At 55.6% G+C, this 24,037-nt stretch overlaps 1 protein-coding gene across 2 annotated transcripts in view; it reads right to left on the reverse strand.

Annotated features, from left to right (window-relative positions):
- The window catches only part of KCNG2 (potassium voltage-gated channel modifier subfamily G member 2), a 78,733-nt gene extending 66,790 nt beyond the window's left edge, over positions 1-11,943 (reverse strand). Inside the window, exon 1 of one of the 2 annotated variants that reach the window (XM_060122085.1) lies at positions 11,920-11,943. The gene's annotated coding sequence lies outside the window, so the exon portion shown is untranslated. Of the gene's footprint in view, positions 1-11,219; positions 11,436-11,919 lie in introns of those variants that run through there. The other variant, XM_060122084.1, reaches the window with a different exon arrangement.
- Positions 11,944-24,037: the final 12,094 nt, after the last annotated feature.

Below are 24,037 nucleotides of genomic sequence, written 5' to 3' on the forward strand. Positions count from 1 at the left end.
AATTATACTGACTGATTTTTGAATGTTGAACCACATTTGCATACCTGGATTAAATCTCACTTGGTCCAGTAACTTTATGCATCACTAGATTCAAAGTGCCAATATTTTGTTTAGGATTTTGTGTCCAAGTTCATGAATGATATTGATCTGTAGTTCTCTTTTTTGTGTGTTGTCTTTGTCTAATGTGGTCTCCAGGTAATGCTAACCTCAAAGAGACTTAGAAAGTGTTCCCTCCTTTTTGTTAAATGTTTGGTAGGATTAATTCTTTTTTTTTTTTTTTTTTTTTTTTTTGCGGTACGCGGGCCTCTCATTGTTGTGACCTCTCCCGTTGCGGAGCACAGGCTCCAGACGCACAGGCTCAGCGGCCATGGCTCACGGGCCCAGCCGCTCTGCGGCATGCAGGATCTTCCCGAACCAGGGCACGAACCCGTGTCCCCTGCATCGGTAGGCGGACTTGCAACCACTGCGCCACCAGGGAAGCCCTGGTAGGATTAATTCTTTTTTGAATGTTTGGTAGAATTTTCCAGTGAAACCCCCAGGACCTGGAGATTTCTTTTCTTTAGGAGTTCTTAAAGAATTAACACAATTTTAAAAGTTATATTATTGATACAGTATCATATATAGAGATCTTTCCTCTTTTCTAATATAAGCATTTTAGTGCTATCAATTTTCCTCAGCACTGCTTTGGCTGCATTCCACATGTTTTGATTTGTTGTGTCTTCATCTCCTTTTAGTGCTATATATTTTAAAATTTGAGACTTCCTCTTTGACATATGAATTGTTTGTGTGTGTTATTAATTCCCAAGAATTTAGAGATTTTTCTGTCATTTTTCTGCTCTGCTCCTTGAGTCTGTAGGTTTGTATTTTTTGTCAGGTTTGAGAGGTTTTCAGGCATTCTTTATTCAAACACTTTTTCAGTCCCATTCCGTTTCTTCTCTCCTTCTGAGGCCTGATGATAAAAATGTTGATATTTTTGTTATTTTCCCACAGGTCCTTATGACTCTGTTCATTTTTATTTTCAGTCTTCTTTTTCTCTCTGTTGTTGAGACTGGTCAGTTTTGATTAGTCTCAGGTTCACTGATTTTATCCTCTGTTATGTCCTCTCTACTTTTGACCCCATGCAGCAAGTTTTTAAATTCAATTATTGTATTTTTCACTTCTATAATTTCTTTGTATTTTTTTTATAACTTGCATTTCTTTGCTGAAATTTTCTGGGTTTTTCTTGTTTGTTTGTTTCAGGAAAACCCATAATTGCTTGGTGAAGCGTTTTTGTGAAGGCTGCTTTAGAAGACTAGTCAGATAATTCCAACATCTGATTCATCTCAGCATTTATTGATGGTCTTTTTTCAGTCAGGTTTTGATATTTCTGGTTCTTGGTATGATGAGCGATTTTTTTTTTTTTTGTATCAGAGATACTTTTGGACGTTCTTTTGCATGTTGAATCCTATTGTTCCAGCTCCATTTGTTGAAGAAACTATTCTTTCCCCACTAAATGGTCTTGGATCCTCTGTTGAAAATCAACCTCCACAGATTTTGGGGTTCATTTCCAGACTCCCTAATCTATTCCATTAATCTATACATCTCTTCTTATGCCAAGACCACACCATTTTGATTACTGTTGTTTTGAAGTAAGTTTCAATAAGTAGTAAGTGTGAATCCTCCAACCTTGTTCTTCTTTTTCAAGATTTTTTTTTACTTACCTGGGTCCTTTGCAATTCCATATGAATTTTAGGACCAGCCATTTCTGCAAACAGGAAGTAGGGATTTTGACAGGGAGCATACTGAATCTGTAGGGCAGTTTGGGGAGTACTGACACTTTGACAATATTAAGCCTTCCAATCCATGAACACAAGATGTCTCTCCATTTATTCAGGTCTTTAATTTCTTTGTATTTTTCAGCGTACAAGTACTTCCTTGGTTAAATGTATTCCTAAGTATTTTATTCTTTTTGATGCTGTTATAAATGGAGTTGTTTTCTTAATTTCCTTTTCAGATTGTTCAATGCTAGTGTATAGAAACACAACCAGTTTTTGAGTGTTGTTGAAGTTCTGGTTTGTTTTTATAACAGTCATTGCTGACGGATATCACCCACCACTTCTGAGGTTGGAAAGTCCTGTCCCTCCAGAGACTTTAAATAGTAACTTCTAGATTTTTCTAGTTTGTTTTAAAATGTTTGCTTTCCGTATGTACTGCCTCTACTCAGTATCTGGTATTGGATGACATTGAAGTCGGTCTCCTCTTACTGGTTGAGCCACGGCCCCAGCATCCTGGTCAGCCTGCCCTGCCCTCTGCAGTGCTAGGATGAGTCTCCCTCAGTGCCATGGAGCCCCACCCCATGTCCCAGGAGAGCCTGTGCCCCATCACGACTGTCACATTCCTGACACGGGCGTCTTTCTCCAGCCTCTCCTGTCTCTTTCCCAACGCTTCCTTTCTAAGTTTCTCTTTTTGTCCCTCTTTACTTTGATTTTTTTTCTTTTAGACTATTTCCAAGTTCCTCCTCTTTTTGAAATACTAGCTTCTGCCCTAAGACAGAAAGGCCTTTTACCTAAGAAGCTCCACCCTGGGTGCCGACAGTACTTCGTGCCTGCTCTCCTCCCTGCAAGGCCATGGGGGTTGTTTCCACGCCACAGAGAGGGACAGCAGTCGTGTGAGCACGCCACAGGTGCCTGAGTGACATGGACACTGGCCACCAGCTCAGCGACCTCACAACCCCTGGAGGCTGGGAGCCCATGAGGCAGGAGGAGGGGTTGGAAACCACAGCAGTGAGTCACGGAGGCAGGGAGGCTGGGCCCCAAGTCGGCGGGCATTCGGCGAGACTCCTGTTAACAGTGCCTGGGAGAAGTGAAGGCTTCTGCTCTAGGCTGGGACGCCTAGAGGCACCATCTGGAGGTGTCATCAGTGGGTCCGAGTGCCCACCCTGCTGTGAGGGAGGAATGGCAGGGATGCCCCGTCAGGTGCCCGTGTGCCGGGGTGTCTGCGTGGGGCTGGGGCCGCACACCAGGCTCTCAAGTGCAGACTCCAGCCCGGGTCTGGGGCCTCACAACCACGGAGGCTAGAAAGGATTGTGAGTCAGAAAATGTGAGCCTTGGCCCCTCAGTCGGGAGCTGTGTGGCCTTGAGCTCATCACTCAGATGTTTCTTATCATCCAATGGAGGAAACGACCCGCCAAGGACCTCTGGCGGCAGGGCTTGTCCCCCCAGCGAGAGGACATCTGGGTGATGACATCCCCAGGCAGACGGAGCCCCGAGACGCAGGAGTCACATGGACAGTGAGGACAGACAAGCCCCGGGGGCACAGACCTCTCAAAACACACCCCCAGAGGCCCCGCTGTTGGGGGAGCAGAGAACGGCCGCCCGCTGCCTGCAGACCCCAGGCGCCGACCCAAACTCGAGGTCTGAGCCCAGGGCCGTGACTGATCGCGGGCAGGTCAGTTTCCTTGTCCTTGGGGTGAGTCTCCCCGAGTTCTTTCCAGCTCAACACCTGGGAGTCTCAAGTGGCCCAGGTTTGGGGCTAATTCTAATACTTAAACATGAAAAAAGATGAGGGAGTTCAGCCTTGAGACTCTACGCGGAGCCTAGACCCGTGGGGAGGGTGAAGAAGGAAATGCTGCAGAGCTCAAGTCAGTAACTTCTAATTCTGGCCCCGAGCCAATGACGGTTTTGCAAACAAATGCCCACACTGTCCTGTTTGTCCTCCATTAACATCGCCTTCACCTGCCTGAAACGGGGCTTGTAAGCCCTTATTCTGGTCTCACCACCAAAGGGGCAGCGGGACGCCCCTTCACAGGCCGGGGGTGGGGGAGCCGCGTGCCAAGGCCTCCTCCCCGCAGCCGTGAATGGCGCCAACTGACGTCCGATTCTGGGGCCCTTCTTCTCCAGGCCGAGCTGGGCGGCGCGTTGTGTGTGTGGACAGAATGATTCCTGTTCCCCGGGGCCGCGGCGGTGGGAGGGCAGGCCGCACCTGGCCCAGGGCCGCACGGGCTGCAGGGCAGGTGCAGTGAGAGGCCGACTGAGTACCGAGCGCGGACAAAGGGCCTCGCTGGGCAGCCTCCCTGAACTGGGGGTGCGGAGTGGAGGGGGACGGGGGGCAGCCCCAGGGCAGGCACGTGGCCTGAAGACGGCCGCACGCTGCTCAGTGGGGACACGTCTCAAAGTCGCCTACATTCCCCCCACGTACCGACACCAAGAAGAGGTCTGTGAGCCACACAAGCGCACACGGGCCACCCCGCTCAGAGCCCCCAACCCCCGGGCGCCACTCCAAGTCTCCAGGCCGCATGGCTCACGGAGTGTTGCCTGGAGATTTCTCTAAGGGTCTCCCCTGCCCGCCAGGCTTGTGCAAGCGTGTGTGTGTGAATGTGTGTATATGTGGGTGTGTACACATGTGGGTGGGTATGTATGTGTGTATACATGTATACGTGTGTGTCGATGTGCATGCGTGTAGGTGTATAGGTGGGTGTGTACACGTGTGTATGGATGTGCATGTGTGTGTAGCTGCGTCCATCTTCCTGTATCTGTACACATCTCCTCCTCCACAACTGGACTCCAGATGCTCAGCACAGAACCCAGCTCACTGTGAACACTCAGAGACGTCTGCTGGGCCCTGCAGCACAGACACAGCCATGTGGCCAAGGCCAGAGGGTGGGCGCCCAAGTGCTGGTGCTCGCACGGCTGGCGGCCCACTGCAGGGCTGGAGGTAAATGCAAACAGCGTGGGCAAACGGTGGTCCGGGAGGAAGCACACGCCAAAAACGGGAGAAGCGAGGCCGCCACAGAGAAACAGAGGACAGGAGGAAAAGGCAGCGGGGGAAGAAGCACAGCCTTCCCGGGAGACAGATGGGACAACCGAGGCAGCAATGACCCCTGAAAACACAGGCAGGAAACCAGGCATCTCCCAGTGCGGGACATGCAGGGACATGCGTGACAAACAGCCCAGGAGCCGGCCAGCTTGGTGGCAACACACGTCCCGATTCACACTTTCTCCTGCGCGAGTGTTTTGTAACGACCCCGTGGTACCTTCCGACAGAAAGACCTTGGCATTGGAAATGCAGAGATTAAGATTCGAAATGTGATGAGAGTCAAGGTGATGTGCAGGGAACTCCAGCACAACTTTCCCGAGAAACCATCTGGCGTCATGTATGAAAAGCCTGAGGGCTCATGCACTGTGACCAAATGAAACGCCTTCTGAAGATAAAGATGTCTATTATAGAATATTGAGAAATGAGAAACAACCCACATGGCCAACAATAGAAGGAAACACAAACGCATTTTGACAAATCCACCCAAAAATATTCAATTTAACAAGTGAAAACATGAAGACATAAAATGATCCCAAATGCTTGTGTGAGAGTGTGTGTACGTGGGACTGTGGGTGGTAATTCTGTATATAAACCCTGAAAGAAGGACATATCCTAACGAATCAGTAGCCGTTCCTCTAGGAGTGGAATTACACAAGCTTGGACATATCCTAACAATCAGTAGCTGGTCCCTCTAGGAGTGGAATTACACAAGCTTCTTCTTAAACTTATGCTTCTCTTTAATCTATGTTTCCAGTTCCTCTATGATAAAAATGTACTTCTTTCATGGTGAAATAGCAGATATTTTTAGTTGCCTTTGTCGTATCTGGAGACATGAGGCGCCACCTTTCCACTTGCTCCTCGGGCTTGGAGCGGGCTTCTCTTTGGTCGCGTTCCCTTCGGTGTGAAATAATCTCTTCATATAAAAGGGCGTCAGCCCAGACGTGACCCACCCATGACGCCGCTGAGCAGAGCGGGCCCCTCTCCCTCCCAACGGCCTGTCTGCCTGCAGCTCTGCTCCGGTGGACGCACCGGGCACCCCCCTCCCCGGGGACCAGGCGTGGGCTCAGATGCATCGCGGCCCCCAGCCGGCCGGCAGGTGTTTGCCGGGAGTGACAGCCCCTCGGAAGCCTCTTACTTGCGAAGCCTCCGCCCCCCAGTTGTAGGTTTCTTGTTAAAACAACACGTCAGGATTCCAGGAGATGAAAAGCCACCTTGTTCATCGTGCTCGTTGCCCCGCCCACCTCTGCGTTTTCTTGAGACTCTAGAATTTTTCTACTTCCAATTTGGTGAGTATTCGAGAAGCCAACGATACATATTTCCTATCTTTCTTCATCTAAAATATGTCTTTTTTTTTCTTTTGGTGGAAAAAAAAAATCAAGGAAATTTGTTCACAGTCAGAAGCGGTCATTTTCTTGAAGTAACTGTGAACTAGCTAAATTCTCCAGAAAGGGGCCTCACAACAGTACAGCACCACAATCAAACATCAGAGGCTGAGAAGCAAGACCGTTCCCTTCCCAAGACTAAGTAGCTAATCTACATAACGGCCATTAATTTTTAATGCGTTTTATTGCACTGAAGCGTTACACTCCATTGCATTAATTGCTATGATGTTACATAAAACATACGGATTTAACACTTGTCATGCACTTTTTCCCATGTTAATCTACACGCCTCCTCGACCCCCGGAAAGGAAGGGAACCCTCTTCCTGGCTGTTACCAGACCCGGTTGGGCCGCTGTTTGTTCAGGGAGACGATCTGAAATCAGCTTGGCCTGGAGGTCGGGGCCTCAGACAGCGCACGGGGACTCTGCCCCAGGGGCCGGCGGCGGCACCCTTGTGCGGGTGGGACTCCGGGACCAGGGAGTCCAGCAGGTGCCTGCTTAGCAAGGGGCGGGGCCTAAGCCAGCGCCCCGCCCCCCCGGCCGGCGCGCCCCCGCCCCCCACCCCCCCCCGCCCCCCGCCCCGGGCCGGCCCCACCCCAGTGGGCAGCCCTGCGCTCTGCTGTGAGCCTGGCCGTTCGGCTGCCCGGCTACGCTGAACTCAGCGGGGAGATCCGGCTTTTAGACATACGTTCTGGGCAGGGCCTTTCCGTTATTTTGAACCCGTTTAACGTTGTGACCCAGAACACAGAGAACTGCACTCATAATAGGTGACATGCCGGTACTTTCCGTTTCACTCTGCTACAAAGACGCCAGTCAGAACCCACACACCAGCTTCCCACTGCCCCAGTGATGGGAATCACCTGGACTCCGGCTGAGGCTCCGAAGCCCAGGCCCCATGCCAAGCCCCGGACAGAACCCGGGACGGAGGCAGGCACCCTCTGGGGATGGGAGGGGTGAGGGTGCATGTGGGGACCCCTGGCTGGGAGCGCACAGGCTCCAGGAAGCCACGCCAGCGGGGGGCAGACCCTCCATCCACACACACCCTCCCTGCGTCCTGTTGGGGCCGGGTGGCTGCAGGCCGGTGAGGGCTGAGTCAGGAACACGGAGATCACAGCCTTTCCCACCGGAAAAGGCTAATCCTTTACAAAAATAAACCTGCGTCTTCAAGCTAGAATTTAGTAAAAACCCAACATTCATATCAGCCTGAGGGTTTCTGAGGCTCTGCTGGGCCCCATAATCCTAGCCTCGCTTTTCATGTGCCCAGCACTTCCCAAGTCTAATCTGAGGTTTAAACTCCATCGTTTAAATATCTGAGAAGGTTAAAAATATCCAGGAAGGTCATTAAATTCTGGGAACTGCAGCCCAGCGCTCTGGCTCTGCCACCACTGGAGCTTATCTGCTCCCTCCCCAGGAGGCTTGTCTAGGGAGGCGGGAGGCCGAGGGGGGCGGACAGAGCAGGTGTCGGGTGGGTGAGGCGGGGGCAGAGCGCCGTGGCCCAGCCGGAGCCCCTCGGGAGCGGCGAGGCGTCGGGGGCCCAGGGCACCGTCTGCCCCTCGGTGTGCGGTCTGCTCTCGCTTTTTAGCTTCATTAATTTAAAAAACAACGTAATGTCTCCTGTACTATTTATACGTGACATTTCAGTTTGTCTTCTTTCTAAACAATCAAATTAAAGTGTTGGGAGTTTCATTCTGCGTGAATGTATGCCCGGCTCTGTTTCACAGAAACGAGTTTTCCCCCGAAAGTCAGAGAGCTGGCATGGTTCAGTGCAGCCTTCTGGTCTGACACGGGAGGGATCAGGAAAGACAAAGCAGCAGCAGCTGAAACGTTTGCCCTGCGGCTACGATCGAGGAGGCCCAGTACGCGTGTGTCTGGCCTCACAGCAACGCGCACCCGTGCCTGCTTGGGTGCGTTAATGGCACGGGGCACCGAGTAACCGTCTGTACCTGGCAGGTGCCCACAGGTGCGACGCCGAGTGGGGAGCAGGCCTCTGTCTCGTCTGCTTCGGCTGAGAAGCGCTGAAGCTCTCAGGAGAGCCACTGGGAGGTGACAGAGACACGGCTGTTTCTTTCTTTCTTTTTTTTTTAACATCTTTATTGGAGTATAATTTCTTTACAATGGTGTGTTAGTTTCTGCTGTATAACAAAGTGAATCAGCTATACGTATACATATGTCCCCATATCTCCTCCCTCTGGCGTCTCCCTCCCACCCTCCCTATCCCACCGCTCTAGGTGGTCACAAAGCACCGAGCTGATCTCCCTGTGCTATGCGGCTGCTTCCCACTAGCGATCTATTTTACGTTTGGTAGTGTTTATATGTCCATGCCACTCTCTCACTTTGTCACAGCTCACCCTTCCCCCTCCCCGTATCCTCAAGTCCATTCTCTAGTAGGTCTGCATCTTTATTCACATCTTACCCCTAGGTTCTTCATGCCTTTTTTTTCTTTTTAGATTCCATATATATGCGTTAGCATATGGTATTTGTTTTTCTCTTTCTGACTTACTTCACTCTGTATGACAGACTCTAGGTCCATCCATCTCACTACAAATAACTCAATTTCATTTCTTTTTTATGGCTGAGTAATATTCCATTGTATGTATGACACGGCTGTTTCTTCAACGCCCAAGCGGACCCCCTTTCAGCTGTGACGTGCAGACTAATCACCCACTGAAAGGCTGGCTGGGGCCAGAGCCTGAGCCCTGACCAGCTCCGAGGGTGATGCTGCAGGTTCCAGGCCGTCGTGGGGCAGCGAGGGAGGGCTTGCCAGGGTGCTGGGGTGTGAGCGGCTCTCACCCGGCACCCTCCTCCACCTCGGCCTGGAGCTACCCAGTGACGCCCTCTTCAGTCTGACCCTGAGTGACCTCGCGGGCAGTGCGGGCTCCGCGCCTCAGTCCTAAAATGTCCCTGTTCCTCGGGAAATTGCCCATTAGGACATGGTGCTCAGATATTCAGACGCACGTGGCCATTCTTCCCGGACCCCCTGGGCCCTCACATCCGGCACCGCCTCATCTGCTCCCCTGCGCTCCCACCCCTCGCATCCACGCTGCCGCGGAAGTTGAGAGGCTGCCCCCTGCTCCAACGCCCCTGAGCCCGCCCTGCCCTCCTGGTGCCCGGGGGGGAGAGCTGGGGTAGGAACGGGGCTGCCCGTGCCCCTGGCTGTCAAATCCTCCAGGGACACGGAGCCCACCTGCTTTTGCCAGGGCAAAACCCAACATGTTATCATTTCCTACCAACCCATGTGTTCCACACGACCTATTAATCATCGCACATACACCTGTAATTATGATAGTGCAGGTCCCAGCCATACCCTGGGTAGAATCTCTTAATTAAACTCAAACAATGAATCAACCAGCACATATTTTCTGAGCATCTGGCGTGCGCAGGCCTCAGTGCCAGGCAAGAACTCGTGTCCCTCCTTTTCTCTCATGCCTACAAAAACATCCAATTGTTTCCTTAAATTATGGGAATCTCAAGGTATTAAAAAAAAAACTTTTGCAAAGTGGAAATACACAAATTGTAAGATGAAAAGGATCAAGACACTTGGCACTGGCCTTGGAAGGGGTCTGGGAGTTTTCTCCTAACTTATCCCCAGTGAAGGTGCAGATATACTAGCGTTTCATTGGCAATACTGTGTAATCCTTAGCGTGTGTGTGGCTGGTAAGCAATGGGGATCCACAGCAAGGGGATTCCAGCCCCAAGTGAGGCATCACGCTCCCCCTGCATTCAGTTTAAGGGAAGCCAGAATGAGTCCATCCATCGACTAACGGGGCATCATAGATGTGGTGAAGACTCGGGAGGCCTGCTGTATACACCGCACCATCTAGAGATTAGGGGTGGGGGAAGGACGGCGCCCTCTTCTGCTTAAACTGCCTGGGTTGTGGGATCGCCCTGGAGGTCGCCGCAGAGACGGAGGGTCTCTGTGCTCCCACCCCTGGGGGACAGGGAGACCTTGGGGGTCCCCTAACTGACCCCCTCGGCAGCTGCCCCGGGGAACGAGGGGGCAAACCAGCTGCCACCGCTGCCTCCGCGAGGCCACCTCCCAGCGGGGTCACTGCCACTGGCTCCAAATCTTGGCCTTGAGTACAGGACTCAGGAAACTGGCATCTTTGCAGCCCAGCGAGAGGGAGGAGAAGGGGAGGCCCAGGCAGGGGATTCCAAAGGCCAAGTAGAATCCACCGGGGCCAACCCAGCTCTGGGCTGGAGTTTCGGATGAGGTGACAAGCCGTGACAAAAGGAGACACAGCCCACGATCAGAGCCCTGCCCAGAGAGTCGGAAATCAGAAACTGAGTCTGCTGGGACCAGCGGGCTGGGAGGGGGCTCCACCGGTCACCCGAACCCCCTGGAGAGCAAACCCGCGCGGGCGCAGGGACACGGCAGGGTCCCCAGGGACTCGGGAGCTTGGGGGAGCATTAGGGGCGCAGAGAGACCCCAGCTCGCCCTTCTGGACGTCCTTGTCATCCCTGCCGAAGCCCAGGACCCCCTGAGCACCCGCCCCCCTCATTTCTGGAGCCACTATCCGGACCCCGGGCTGCTCTCTGAGCCCCCCAGCCCCGGCGCCCGATCTGGGCTCAGAGGGCGAGTGTGGGAGCCCCTTGGGCTCGGCTCCGCTTGGGATCCTAGTTGGCAGAATTCGCAGACCCTCTCCTGGGTTCAGCTCCGCGCCCCGGCTCCGCGCCCGGGCCAGAGAAGGCAAGGCTGGGAGGGCGGCCGTGCGTGCGTGCGTGCGTGCGTGCGTGTGTGTGTGTGTGTGTGTGTGTGTGTGTGTGTAAGGCTACCCTAGCGCGCACCGCTGTGTATACGGGGCGACTTTCCCCTCTGCACAGCAGGGGCGGCAGGAAGGGGCGAGGAAAGGGCACCCGCGCGCCGGGGACTCGCCCACGTCCCGCGCCCTCTTCGCGGAGCCGGGTGCGCCCACAGCCAGCCAGGGAGGGTGCCTGGGAGACCCCTGGTCATCCCACTCTGGTGCCCCCACCCCGATCTCCGCTTAGGTCACCGCCCCGCTCCCGGTCGCGGACGCCGCTTTGTCCCACCCCTCCGTCCCCTCACCTGGGCTCCTGCAGATCCGACACAGACAGACGGGGCGGCAGCTGGAACCAGGCTCCGGCCAAGGCCGCCCAGACCTCCATGAAAGCGCACGAAGCTGGCGGAGCCCGCGCGCGCCTGCGGCCGGGCGCCGGCCCAGCGCGGGACTTGGAGCCTGACGGGGGGCCGGGGGCGGCGCCCAGCCCAGCCCCGCCCGCCGCTCCGGTGGCCGGGGGGGGGTGGTGGTGGGGGAGGGGCGCTTAAATGTCCCTCCCGCAATCTCCTTGGCCCCAGCCCCCTGCGCAACCGAGTAGAGACCGCGCGCGCCGGACTGTCGCCGCTCTGGGACAGGTGCTTGCGCCCCCGTTGCCCTGGGCCCGCCCAGACGCTCGGGTGTAGACCCCGCGCCCCTCCCGCCCCCGCCCCAGGATCTCACGGTGTAGACACGCTGTCCCTGCTACGGCTCCGGGAGACTCCAGCGTAGGTCTCTCTCCCCGCCGCGTCCGCCCCCCGTCTCCCCTCTGGCCTCGGGACCCCCCGGTGTAGATCCTACTGCGTCTCCTGTCCCCGCTCCGCCCCGGAGCCCTCACTGCAGAAGCCCCGCGCCCTTCCGCCCCGCTCCGGCATCGGCACCCTCCAGTGTGGAAGCCTGCGCCCCCGGCCCCGTTCCGGCCCCGGGACCCTCCCCTGTGGGTCCCCGGCCCCACCGCGCGCGCAGCTTCACCTCGGGGCCCCCGACTCCGCGGGCTGCCGCTCGGCTCGCCGGGCCGGCGGCCTCCTCCAGGAGGAGCGCGGCGTCTCTGGAGCCCGCAGCCCGCGGAGTCCGGCACCGCCCCGCGCACCGCCCCCGGCCCGGCCCGGCCCCGGCGATCCGCCCGGCTGCTGTGGCGCGGCGCCCCCTCGCGCCCGGACGCGGGTCCCTAGGGCGAGCGGACCCCTGGGCGCGGCGGTCCGTCCGGGAGCCCGGGGACGTGTCCACTCAGGGCGAACTCTCGGGGGCGCACGAGGCGCGGACCCCGATCTGCGCCCCGGGCCCACCGACGCAGGGGCGGCTCCAGAGGCGCAGAGACCCTCGCCCCCTCCATAACCACACGCGGAAGCGGCCCTTGCGGAAAAGGGGCAGGCGAGGGGCTCTCCAGTAAGCGCGGTCGCGAGAGCCCGGAGGAAGGGCACTTGAGGGGTCTGGAGACGCTCGGCCGGTCACCAGGAGAGCCTGCGCTTTGCGGGCTGGCACTGCCAGATGCGTGTGTGGTGTGTCTTGAATCCTGACGGCCTCTGTGAGGGGCTGTTTCACCACGTGCATTTACACGAAGAAGGTGTTCCTCTCCAGCTTGAGCCTGGACACCGAAACCTTGGAAAGAAGGCTTTTTTCTTCACAGAAACACTCACTGAATATCAGAGCCGGAGAGGCCTGGCCACCTCTCTGTCCCTGAAAGGCCACCTCTCCCCCAGGAGGTGATGGCTTCTGGGCGCTGGCCGTGCCGTGTTTTCTGGACAGAGTCTGTCCTAGGCTGAGCAGAACCTGTTATGGGTGGTGGGGCATTTGCCCCCTGGGGATGGATATTGTAGCTGCTGAGGCAGAACTAGGTGGAGGATCCCTTTAACACAGAAGCCCTCCAACTCTAGGAAACACTGAACAATAAATGAGTAAACAAGGCGGCTTATGGAAATCTCTGGCCCACAGCGAGTGCCCAGCCTCTGGGTTACATAGGTCTGAGTGCGGATGGGTATGTATGATTTCTCAGGCTAAATACTCCCCAGCCCCTAACCCTTCATGGGAGGAAATTTCCAGCCCCAGCTCCACCGCGGCTGCCCCTTCAGAGCTTGTGCCGTGGTTGTGATGTGCGGAGTGGCACGAGCCCATGCCCCTCCCCTCTCCAGACACCGTACCTCTGTGCATCCGGCCGAAGCACTCACTAGCCTTTCCTGGCATCACGTCACGTTCTCAGTCAACCCTGCATTTTCAGTCAGCAAAGATCTCTCCATCTCCCCCAGTCTCTACTGGTGCAGTTGTTCTTGGTTTCTCCTGATCCGCGGTTTTTAGCTATTTGGTTCTTTAAAATCTAGGTGCAGTATATTTGTTTCTATTAAATTGTGTTTGTTCATTTTTACTAACCTCTTTGGTGAGCCTGTCAGGTATTTCAGAAGCCTAATTCTATCATACAGTGTATTAGCTCTGTCCTCAGCTTGAGCTGGTGGAAAAGCGGTAACTCAACGTTCTCCAAAGAGGAGGACACCCAGGGGCCGGGGCCTCCAGTGAGCTGTGCCTCTGGTGCCGACTGCAATCAACTTGCCTCATCGTGGTGCCAGGGACACTCTCCCCCCATCTAGACTGTTCTAGGGACGCACATTTCTGTTTTCTTTGGGAGACTTAATTGAATGCCTTTCTGAGATAGAAGCAAAACTCATTAGGCATCTGAACTGCTAAGTCTACCAATTTTACAAAAACGAAAAAGAAAGGATAACACGCATGTTCTGCTTAATTTCACTTGTCGTGATGGAGTAACCGTCAGCACTTTGGTTTAGAAACAGTGCATGTGAACTTGCTGGCAGCGGGTGCAAGTCCTGTCCATCACTTAGTAGCCTCAGTGCATCTTCAAATCACTTAGCTCTCTGTGGGTCACTTTCCTTGTCTATAAAGTGGAAATAACAGTAGAACCTCCTTCACTGTTTTGATGCTTAAATGAGTTAGCGCTAGGACACATCTGGGCCATAGCAAACAAAACCAGTTATCATCATTATTTTAGGCGCTTACAGAGCAGTAACAAACTAGAATGTGGTAGGAATGCTGAAACAAGAGACTGAGCACGTCTGCAAACCGAGGAGCTTTGAACTCCGGGCCCAGGGGCCCTTGGGGAGGACATGCAGTCCAACCTCTGCCCGTGGGCCGCCTGGCACCCGCAGATGCGATGGGCACTGTGGGCATCCTTCCACGTGGGCCAACTCCTCTCCCTAAAACCAAGCAAATAGTTCAGCTTGTCGGAGAGGGACAGACCATTCTCAAACTTCCTTTTTAAGTACTCTTCTCGTCTCTCTAAGCCCCTTAACTTCCTTCATTATGTGTGTCTCATTCCCTTTTATTATTTTTACTGCTTTGTTTCTGGACTTCTGCAGGTTTTGCTCTGTATTTCTGATCGTTTTGAAGCCACTGTTAGGCAGCGTCAGTAAGGAGCGAACGCTGCGGATGTTGGACCCTCTGGCAGCCACGTGCCTGGGGGTCCAGCACTGCAGGGATTTTATAAATTCACTGCTGGTCCACAGGACGGGAGCCAGGGACAGGGTTGCAAAAGACGGTACCATCAGCCCCAGTAGACTCATCATTGCTCTTTCTGAATAATATTAAATTCATTGCTGTTTGATGCATTTGCATTTTTCGTGTAGCTTCTGTTTTAGGAAAGGAGCAAACATTTACAAAATGGTTTTTGAACGTAATACGTGCTTATTGTTGAAAATTAGTAAACCTTCTGTGAAGAATACAAAGGAGAAAATAAGAAATCCCTGTACTTCCCATCTCCACCATTCAAACTTGACCCCTGTTACTGTTTAGGACCCATTTTGGTACCAAAACATTTTGGACTTTTTTAATGTAAGAATATATTTTTGTTTGTTTCTATACAAAAATAGCATCATAGTAGCTCCTGGATTTTCACTGGATTTAATAGCAAATGAACATCTTCAGTGTTTTCCAGGCTCCAACATCATTTTAAATGATTGCACAGGATTCCTTCTTGTGGCTGGTACCAAACTGTCACTGAGACTCTGTTGTTTGACATCTATGTTTTCTCCAGTTTTCCACTAATTATAAAATACTTCTGCCAAAACAGCTTTCTAGATATATCTTAACCCACTTTCTTGACTATAGTAGCATATTAGTAAATACTGACTGGTATGTTATTAGTGGAAAATCCTTGCTGTGAGTGAAATCCTTTTCTTGAAGAAATAGAAAGTTTGCATATGAACTTGTTTCTCTCTCTCTCTTTGCAGATAGTAATCCCCGTGTGCAGGGACATTTCTATTTTCGCTTCTTTGTCCTTAGCGTAGATGGGACCTGGCGCCCATGTGCGTGTTTGGAAGGTGTTTCCTGTGAGTGTATAAGTGCAGAAGGGCGTGAATACTGTTATGAACGCACACGTCTAATTACATTCTTCACCAGTGTTTTCCAAGTAAGCACTTTTATTCTGGGTACTTAACTAAAATTTTCATGAATTGGCTCCTTTTTGAGACAAGATGATACAGTCCCTCCTCTCTTTTTGGTAACAGCTTTACTGAGGAAGAATTCAGGTACCGCACAATTCGTGCCCTTCAGGTGTGCGGTTCAGTGGATTTTAGGATGCGCACAGAGCTGTACAACCGTCACAGTCAGTGACAGAGCACTTTCACCTCCGCGTAAAGAACCCCGGACCCTGGTGCCGTGAACCCACTTTCTGTACGTCCGTCTGTCTGTCCACCTGTCCCTTTTGCGTGCAAGGTGCTCAGAGCTCCGTCAAGAGTCTGTCGGCCTTTCAGACACTTGCATTCTTTTGTTTGTTTATCTGCCTGTTCTTGGCTTTCTTTTTTGCTGTCTCTTCTTGTTCATGTCCATTTCTGACGTGAGTGCTGCGGGGAACCAGCCCTCTCCCTGTCAGTGGTTCGCTCAGCTGCTACTTGAAAACATTCCTCTTTCTGCCTTTCTGTTCTCTGACTTTTCTTTCTCGGGAGCGTTTGCAGCATTTCACGTGTTCTGGTCACTTTGTAGTTCCCGCAGATGCCCATGATCTGTGCTGCCCCCACCCCCAGGCCACTGGTGGCTGTCCCACCCTGTGTCCACCCCATCCTCCCGCTTTGATGGACCACACGCCCCCCCACCCCGTCACGGGAGGCCGGGCCTTTGAGCTTCCCCAGAATTCCCCCTTTGTTCATCCCTTTCATCGTCCACCCCCACTCCCCTGCTCTGCATTTCTCTTCTTCCATTTCCTCATCTTACTTTGAGCTCCACACAGGGACACCACCTACTAAAAGGTAGATCGTTTGCTCGGCGTGTCGTCCAGGAGGCCCTGGGCCTTCTCCTCATGCCTGTGGTTCAAGAACAGGACGGTGTTTCACTCAGGAGAGAGACGTCCTTCTGAAACGTGTGCATCACTTTAGGGTGGGCTCTGAGGACAGGGGCCTGCGGTGGATTCTCGCCAAGTGTGAGCAACCAGCTTGTCTCCGCGGCTGGGGGGTGGGCGGCGCGCACGTTTGAATTCTCTTAACCCCACGCATCTAAGGAGCGAGGCTCTTCCCGGGACTGGGTCCTCCTCTCGTCCTAACGAGCAGCACACTTGTGGTCCAGGCCCGTGGGCCTGGCTCTGCTGCTTTTCATCTGTGAACTTCAGAATCTGTGCCTCAGCGGGCGACTCGTGCAACACTTCTCAACGTGGCTTTTGTTATTATGAGATGCTCGTGATCCCAGAAGCGCAGCAGGGTTTCTACGGGAGCCGCTCGTCATTTAATTTAAACCTACAGTGGGATGCGAGGGTCTTGCTGCCTCCCTCAGTTTTGTGCTTATGAATTTAACATGCAGTTTCACTTGTGTCATGCTTCTCGAAAGTGGCCTCAAATTGGACGCAATAACGTTTTAAATTGTTTGAATTGCTTAATCCTGTATAGAATACTGAGTGAGGGTCTGGCTGGTTGGGACTTGCTTTTTCCCGAGTTATTGGCCTCAGTGACACTTTGAAGAGAAATACTTCTCTTGCCTTTGTGAATAGGGCAGAGCCCTCGGCGGCTCCAGTGTCACGGGACAGGCCAGTCACCCTCATCCAGTTCAGTAAATTCTCCTTCACACCCGATCGGTGCCGGGAGTGCTGGGCACTGCAGCCTGAAAGGTGCACTGGAACCAGCTAGAAAAACCTTGCTCTGCGGTAGCTGTGCGGTGGGCGGATGGGAAGAGCCTGAATGGTGACGCGCAGGGCTTTTCCGTCCTGGCTCAGCCTATAAATGAGCTTTAAATTTCTCCCCCACAAACGGGAAGCCACTGCGCTCCACCGGCAAGCTCTGCAGAACGGTGGTGTCTCAGATCACAGAGGCCAGGACAGTGGTGAGAAAGAGACAGAGAGACACAGGGAGAAGCTACAGCTGCCCCGCACCCACGGCACCCACGCACAAGCCCAGACAGAGCGCAGAGCCATTCTGGGTTCTGGACAAGGCAGTAGCAAGCAGCAGGCCCTTGATGGCCTGCGCTGGAGGTAGGCGCCTTCCTCGGATAGTGATGAATGAATCAGAGGAGGCGCACGGAAGGATTTCCTGCAAGTGATAATAAAAGCGGTGCGGGAGACGCTCGGAAAAGGGTTAGCAGAATGGGTGCGACAAAAATAACACAGACGCCGAGCAGTGACATCCCAGCCGCCCTTGACCGCACTTTCCTCCGTCCCTCAGAAGGAGGGTGACCGTCCCCGTCAGGCCCAAGCGCGGAGCAGGGCTGCCTCCCCGCCCCCCACGCTGCCCTGGCCGGTCAGCCACCTCTTCTCGCTGGGGTGGTGGTTAGAGCTTCCTGCCTGCCCGTACATGCTGCTATCAGGGCCTAAGCTGGGCTCCCCGAGTCCACTCAGGTGCCCGGCTGTCCAGGCGCCGAGGTCAGACCTGCCGGTGGCCTCGCCGCAGATCCCGTCCGTCCATGGCCCCCACTCACGACGCTCGCTCCCTCCTTCTGACGACGGGCTGCCGTTCATCACGCACGTTCTTCCTGCGCTTGCCTTTTAACAACTCGGGTCCATCTCCCCCAGCGCACAGCAAGACCATTGCTTGTAAGAGCGTGTTGCATTTCAGGCAGAAATGCCTGTTTCTTGGCCTTTTTCCTGGGTAAATGTTCAGCCTCGCACCCGTGCTAACAGTTCCCTGGTACACATTCATCCTCACGACATCTAGGGTGGGCGCCTCGGTCTGCCTGGTCTTTAATTACCGTCCGAGCGCCGCGGCTCTGGGGCGTTTGGTGGCCTCGGCAGGGCTGCCTGCCCCGTGCTCCCACGCTGGCTTTGGGGTGTTTCTTTGCTGAGGAATAACAAGGCCCGATCCTAATTACGAGGAGTCCCCACGGTTCTGACAACACTTCCATCTGTGGCTGTCCTGCTCGCATCTGCCACGAGAGAACAGAACGCCCACGCTGGTTACACGCGCGAGGCGGAGCTCCTGCCCTGGTTACGAAACAGCAAGTCATCTAGGATTTTCGTGCTTCCTAGCAGGGCTGGGAGTCTGGTCACGCCCCCCTCGGACAAGATGAGGGCCCTGGGCAGCCAGCCCGTGTGTGTGCACGTGTGCGTGCACCCGTGAGGCGTGTGTGTGTGCACGTGTGTGTGCGTGTGCGCCGTGCTGTGGCAGGCGCTAGGTGCACGCGCTCAGGGAAGAACACGGAGCTTCACGTGGGAAATGCTGGGGTTCCTTCTGTCCTGATGGCAGCCGCTCCCCTCCGTCCCCCGCCCCTCCGTGCCCTTTCTCAGTCCTGGGGGAGGAAGCCTCCGGGATTCAGGGATGCTGGGCCCGGTGTGGGGTGCAGGGCGGGCCCCTGCGCATGAACACCCCGCGGACCTCCTGTCCGGGAGCGGCTGAGATGGGACGAGCCCTCCGGAAGGACGGCCCCAGGTGGACCCCGTAAGGAGCAGAGGTGGGCCAGGTGGGCGGGCGGTGGAGTTCCCCTGCTTCCGGGGAAAGTCTGCATCTGCCCCTCCGGCTCGGGGGCCCCCCGGGGCCTCGTGGCGAAGGAGCGGGGACACGGGTGGGGGCTACCAGGGCTGTGGCTCTAGGGCGGCGAGGGTGGGGTCAGCCTCTGGGCAGAGTTCGGTCTGTCCTCCCCCCGTGGAGCGCGGATGTCGCCAGGCGCGGAGGAGGGCCCACGTGGTGGCCCGAGGAACAGCCCCAGCCGTCTGGAGAGCTTTTCCTGCACTGGTTAACCGACTGGACCGGGCTCCTGGCCGTGGCCCCGGTGCTGGTGGCCCCTGCTCCCAGCTTCTCTGAGAGTCGAGGTGGCGGCTCTTCACCCCCAGTTCCCCACTGAAAACTAGTAAACCAGCTGTTCACCAGAAGGGCTACGTTACTTACCTCTCAAGGCAGACAGATCTTTAGTGTGAATTTCTAGAAGTAGCAGGTCCCGACCCTATGTCCCGTGACCGGCTTGATGGCGACCTCGGGTCGCGTTTGGTTTCGGGGACGAGAGAGCCCTTCCAGCAGGAGGCTCTTCTCTGTGCCGGGTCCTCTGTGCAGGTGGGGGAGGGGCGCGGGGCACAGCTCAGCCCCATCCCGTGGAGACTGCGACCTCCTCGCGCCTCACGGGGCTGCTTCCCCTGCGGGGACTGCCGTCCGCTCAGGGTCCAGGGGATGTTTTCATTCGGTTTGTTTGCTTCCTGGGAATAGCGGCTCCTTCCCAAGGGACCAAAATGAAAGTGACAAAAAATAAAAATGTCAACAAACATTTGGAAGAACTGTTTAAGCTCACTTATAAGTAAAAACTGCAAGTTGAAAAGATGCCGCTTTTCCTTATGAAAAGAAATATCTTCCAATGGTCCCAGTCATCCTGTCCTGAAAACCCCTCTGAAGGAAACGGGCTGGAGATGGAAAACCTGAGGATTCCCCAAGGTTTACTCCGGGAAGGCCTAGCCCTGCTTTGACAACGGATTCTTTTACAATTTGGTGAAAACTGAGGATGGAAAGTGCTTTTTCTAACCGTAGACCAGCCGAGCGAAGAAAAAAATGTTCAACAGAGAAAAACCAAATGTGTTGACTGCCTCACATTAAAAAGGGAAGAAGGAAAGAAAACTAATTCTGGTGGAGAATCACATTTGCCTCCTTACTGGAAACAGTTGTTACATAGGTAAGTGGGCTGGCGTGAGCCCCGCACCTCACTTCCTCTCAGCAGAGGACGTGAGCTGAGGCTTCAGACGGCGTCTCGGGGCCCACGTGTCTCTCTGGTCTGTGCCCTCGGTCTGCTCTCGGCAGGACTGTACCGGAGCCAAGGCCCCGTCGGCTCCAAGGGGAGGGAAGGTTCTGGCAACACTTCCAGGAGGGATCTGGGTGCTTAGGCTCGCGTCACGGCGTCCAGAGGCAGGGACTCCCGGCACATCAGGCTGGGACCACGGGGAGGTGAGGGCCAGCGCCTCGCTCCCTCAGCTTCCGGGCGGGTCACCCCTGGGGTCCTGTGGCTGAGGTTCAGCACATCCCCGCCCCCGGCGCGAGATGCAGCGCCCCCCCCATCGCATCACCCAGGCTCTCCAGCTGCTGCCGAGTGTGCCCGTGGAGGGGCGGCAGGGTCGCCCCGGTGAGCGCCATCGCGAATTCTCTGTTAGAATGAAGCGAGGAAATCGCTGTTTCAGAGCTGCAGTCGGTTCTGAGTTGGCTTGGACTTGATCTCAGAGGTCGTTTGGGCCGGCTCTCACTTACAGGTGACGAAAGGTTACCAATGTCAGAGGTCGTTTGGGCCGCTCTCACTTACAGGTGAGGAAAGGTTACTAATGTCTCAGGTACAACTTAGAGGAACAGATAAGGCAAACCCTGGTTTATTTTCATTGTTTCAGGGCTGACTATTCACTGCAACGAATGGATGTGAACACAGGAGAAAATAGGGGCAGAATGTGTGGCCACATCAGAAGCTGCCCTGTGTGCCCCTCCCGGCTACTCACGGCCCCCCATAGTTTTCTGAAGCCCCAAACCTCAAAAATGGGAGTTGCAGGAGCTAAAAATAGACATGTTCTGGTGACAAATGCAGCCTGTCCCCTCCCTTCTTCCGGCTAAACAGCCCAGCTCTGTTACAATGTTTCATAAGCCCTCTCCGCCGCCAGGTACCCGCGTGTGCGGCTCTGGATGAAATGCCCCAAGTCCTCCCTCTGGCTCCCAAGCTGTGGGAGTCCAGGGCTGAGCCAGCCCCCGAAGGGGGTCCAGTCGGCTCGAGGCCCGGGGGTGCAGAGAGCGTGTAGCATCCAGGAGCTGTAGCTGAGCGTCTCGAGGGGAGCTCGCCCTGCGCGGCATGGCAGGGGCGCAGCCGCAGCCCACACGCCCTTTGCCAACAGCGACGGCCGTACCTGGGAGGCTCCCATTTCCTATGCAACTGACCGTTGGATCCACAGTGGAAGCACCTGCTGGTGTGCGTGGACACTGTCCTTAGTTGTATTTTCCATTCTTGTAATTTTTTCTCTCTCATTTATGAACTTTCCTTAATTACCCTCTCGGCGCTGGGTCTGCGCCAGACGCTTGTCATGCAAAGGGTTCCTATGACCAAGGAGCTTCTGCTCTTGTCAGGGAGACAGACCTGTAGGCAGGTGTCAGATGTTATGGTGCAGGTAGACGGGTGTGACCGTGCAGGTAGACATGTGTGACATTGCAGGTGGCCAGGTGTGATGCGCAGGTAAACAGGTGTGACCATGTGGGTAGTCAGGTGTGACTGTGCAGACATTCGGACCACCGGGATTCCCCCCACCTTTGTCACACGCCGGCCTTGGTTCAGTGTCTCTCCTCCAGGGCGGGGAAAGACATCTGTTAGCCGACCCCTGGGAGAGCTGGCCCCTGGCCAGGCAGGAAGTTCTTTGAGGAGTGTCCGGAGGGCCTTTGAGTTTACAAGCAGCGAGCAGTGCGGCTTCCCTTTCATTTGGGCGGGGCCACAGGGGGGAGGGGAAGTGGCCAGAGACACCCCGGGGCACCCTCCTGCTCCAGCCCTCACTCCCGCTTTGCTGACTCTGCTCTGGCCTATTTTCCGAATGCACCTCTCTCTGCACGTCCACGTCTTTCCGCCGCTGCCTCATGATTTCTGACGGTCCTGTGCCCCTTGCTTCACGCTCTCAGAAGTTTCTGGGCGACGCCCAGTACAGCGGTCCCTCTCCCAGCCTCTGCCCCAGTTGCGAAGCAACAACTTGCGCAAGCGAGGCTCCTCCTGTGTCCTCACCATCCTGGTGTCCAAGGAGACAGGCGAACCGGGGTCAGATGTGTCACTGGCGTTAAAGCGCTCCTTGGACGCTGTTTGGACCCGGGCGGGACTGGGTGCTCCTCTGCACCAGGCATTTTCAGGGCCTTTGTGAATGCGCTCGAGGCCTCTGAGTTCCGGCCGCCGCACCAAGTCATCACACCAAGTCCCCGTGGCCACCTGACAGGGGTCGCCGGGTCCCGAAGATCCCAGGACGAAGCCCTCCCGGGCAGGCGAGTCCCTCCCCGGCTCAGCGCCCCAGGTCTCACAGAAACTCGGGTGCCTGCAGGGCCCGGGGCCCCTCCTGGCTTCCACTCTCAGAGGAGCACGTGTGGTCTGAAAAAGCAGGGTCCACAGAAAACAAAACAAAACAAGAGCTATGGTTTTCTTTACAGACGGCTCCAGGAAGCAGAGATGCTAGAACGTTCTCAGCTGGCAGCAGACACAGACTGAACCCCAGGCCCCTGGTGCTGGGCTGCAGGCGGGGACATCACAGGGTGTGATGCTCATGGTCACGGTGCTGGGGTGCAGAGCACAAGGCCCAGACCCTCTCTGGGCTGGGCTTCCTCGGTGGAGAGCAGCTCGTGCCTCCACAGGGAAGAACCTGGCCTGGGGGGAACGGCCCCAGCCGAGCCGCATATAAGAGTGGGCGCCGGGCTCAGCTTGCCTCCTGGGGACACGCCCTGGGCGGCTGCCGCGCACAGATTCAGGACGGTGACACTGCCCACCTCCGAGGGCCGGGACCACGGAGGCCCCGAGGTTGGTGCCCCCCCGGGTTCTGCCACGGGCTCCCCCGCTGCCTGCCGCGTCTGTGTCCTTTCTCTGGGACGAAGCACAACCCCGAGCGTGACAGCCTTCTGTGGGCTCGAGTCCGGCCTGCGGGTGGTCTTCTGTGGATGCATCCCCACCCCCGAGCTCCCAGCTGGGACACCGTCGGACGCTGAGAAGGCCTCTGGCCCTGGCACCTCTCGTCCCCCCATCCTCTCCGATGAGGACACATGTAGGGCTCACCCAGCGGTGGTGGGCTGTGTATTTGGATGAAGGGTCAGAAGGGTCATTTCACGACACGACAGGATGGAGCCCGATGGGCCCCGGGTGTCTGGGGGGCGGTGTCCTTGGGGGAGGCCGAGTCTGCAGGACAGAGCAGCGGAGGTGGCTCTGGGACCCTCGTGGAAAGGAGGGACCTGGTGACTCAGACGCTGAGGTCACATCTCCCCCTGTGGCTCTCTGCAGAGTGCTGGACTGGTGGTCAAGGGGACAGGCAATGGGCCTGTCACTGTGGGACGTCAAGTGTGACATCATCACCCACGTGATGTCACAAGTGGAACAGGCATGCTGTGAATGGGCGGTGCTGCCGGGGGCGGGGCAGGGGGCAAGTTAGCCTTAGGCTGGCTGCACGCTGTTTCTACTGCCCTTGGATTCGCTCTCTGCCCACGCGCACCCTCCCTCCCCCAGTGGGGTGGATTCCTACTTACTATCAGAAGTGGGAAAGGTAATTACCAGGCGAGGGATCATAGGTAACAGACAAGGGTGCTGGTTACAAGTTTGCTTTGGGTAGAAAGTTTTACTTGTTTGGCAGCAAGATAACAAGCGTTGACAGGACATCACTTTTTGGAAAGACCTATTTGAAGAACATTGGAAAGGCTTTCTAGACGTTTCCACCGGCTCTCAGCTGGCCCCCGACTCCCTGTCCAGCTCCGGGCGGAATGGATGGGCTCTAACAGCCAGGCGAGTGATGCCCTGGGCACGCCTCACTTCCTGCAAGGCGTGTCGCTGCACAGGACCTGGGGGGTCTGCTGAGGGCAGGGGAGCAGGTGTGGCATCGGGGCCCAGCTCTGGGCTCAGCCTGCAGCTCCCGGGTGCCTGAGCTGGAGCCCCGGGCGCCCCCAGCCCCCTCCGGCCCGAGCACAGAGCAGTGAGTCTCCCACAGCGACCTCACGGG

The sequence above is a fragment of the Lagenorhynchus albirostris genome, chromosome 14 (genome assembly GCF_949774975.1).
Source record: "Lagenorhynchus albirostris chromosome 14, mLagAlb1.1, whole genome shotgun sequence".
Taxonomy (NCBI): Eukaryota; Metazoa; Chordata; class Mammalia; order Artiodactyla; family Delphinidae; genus Lagenorhynchus; species Lagenorhynchus albirostris.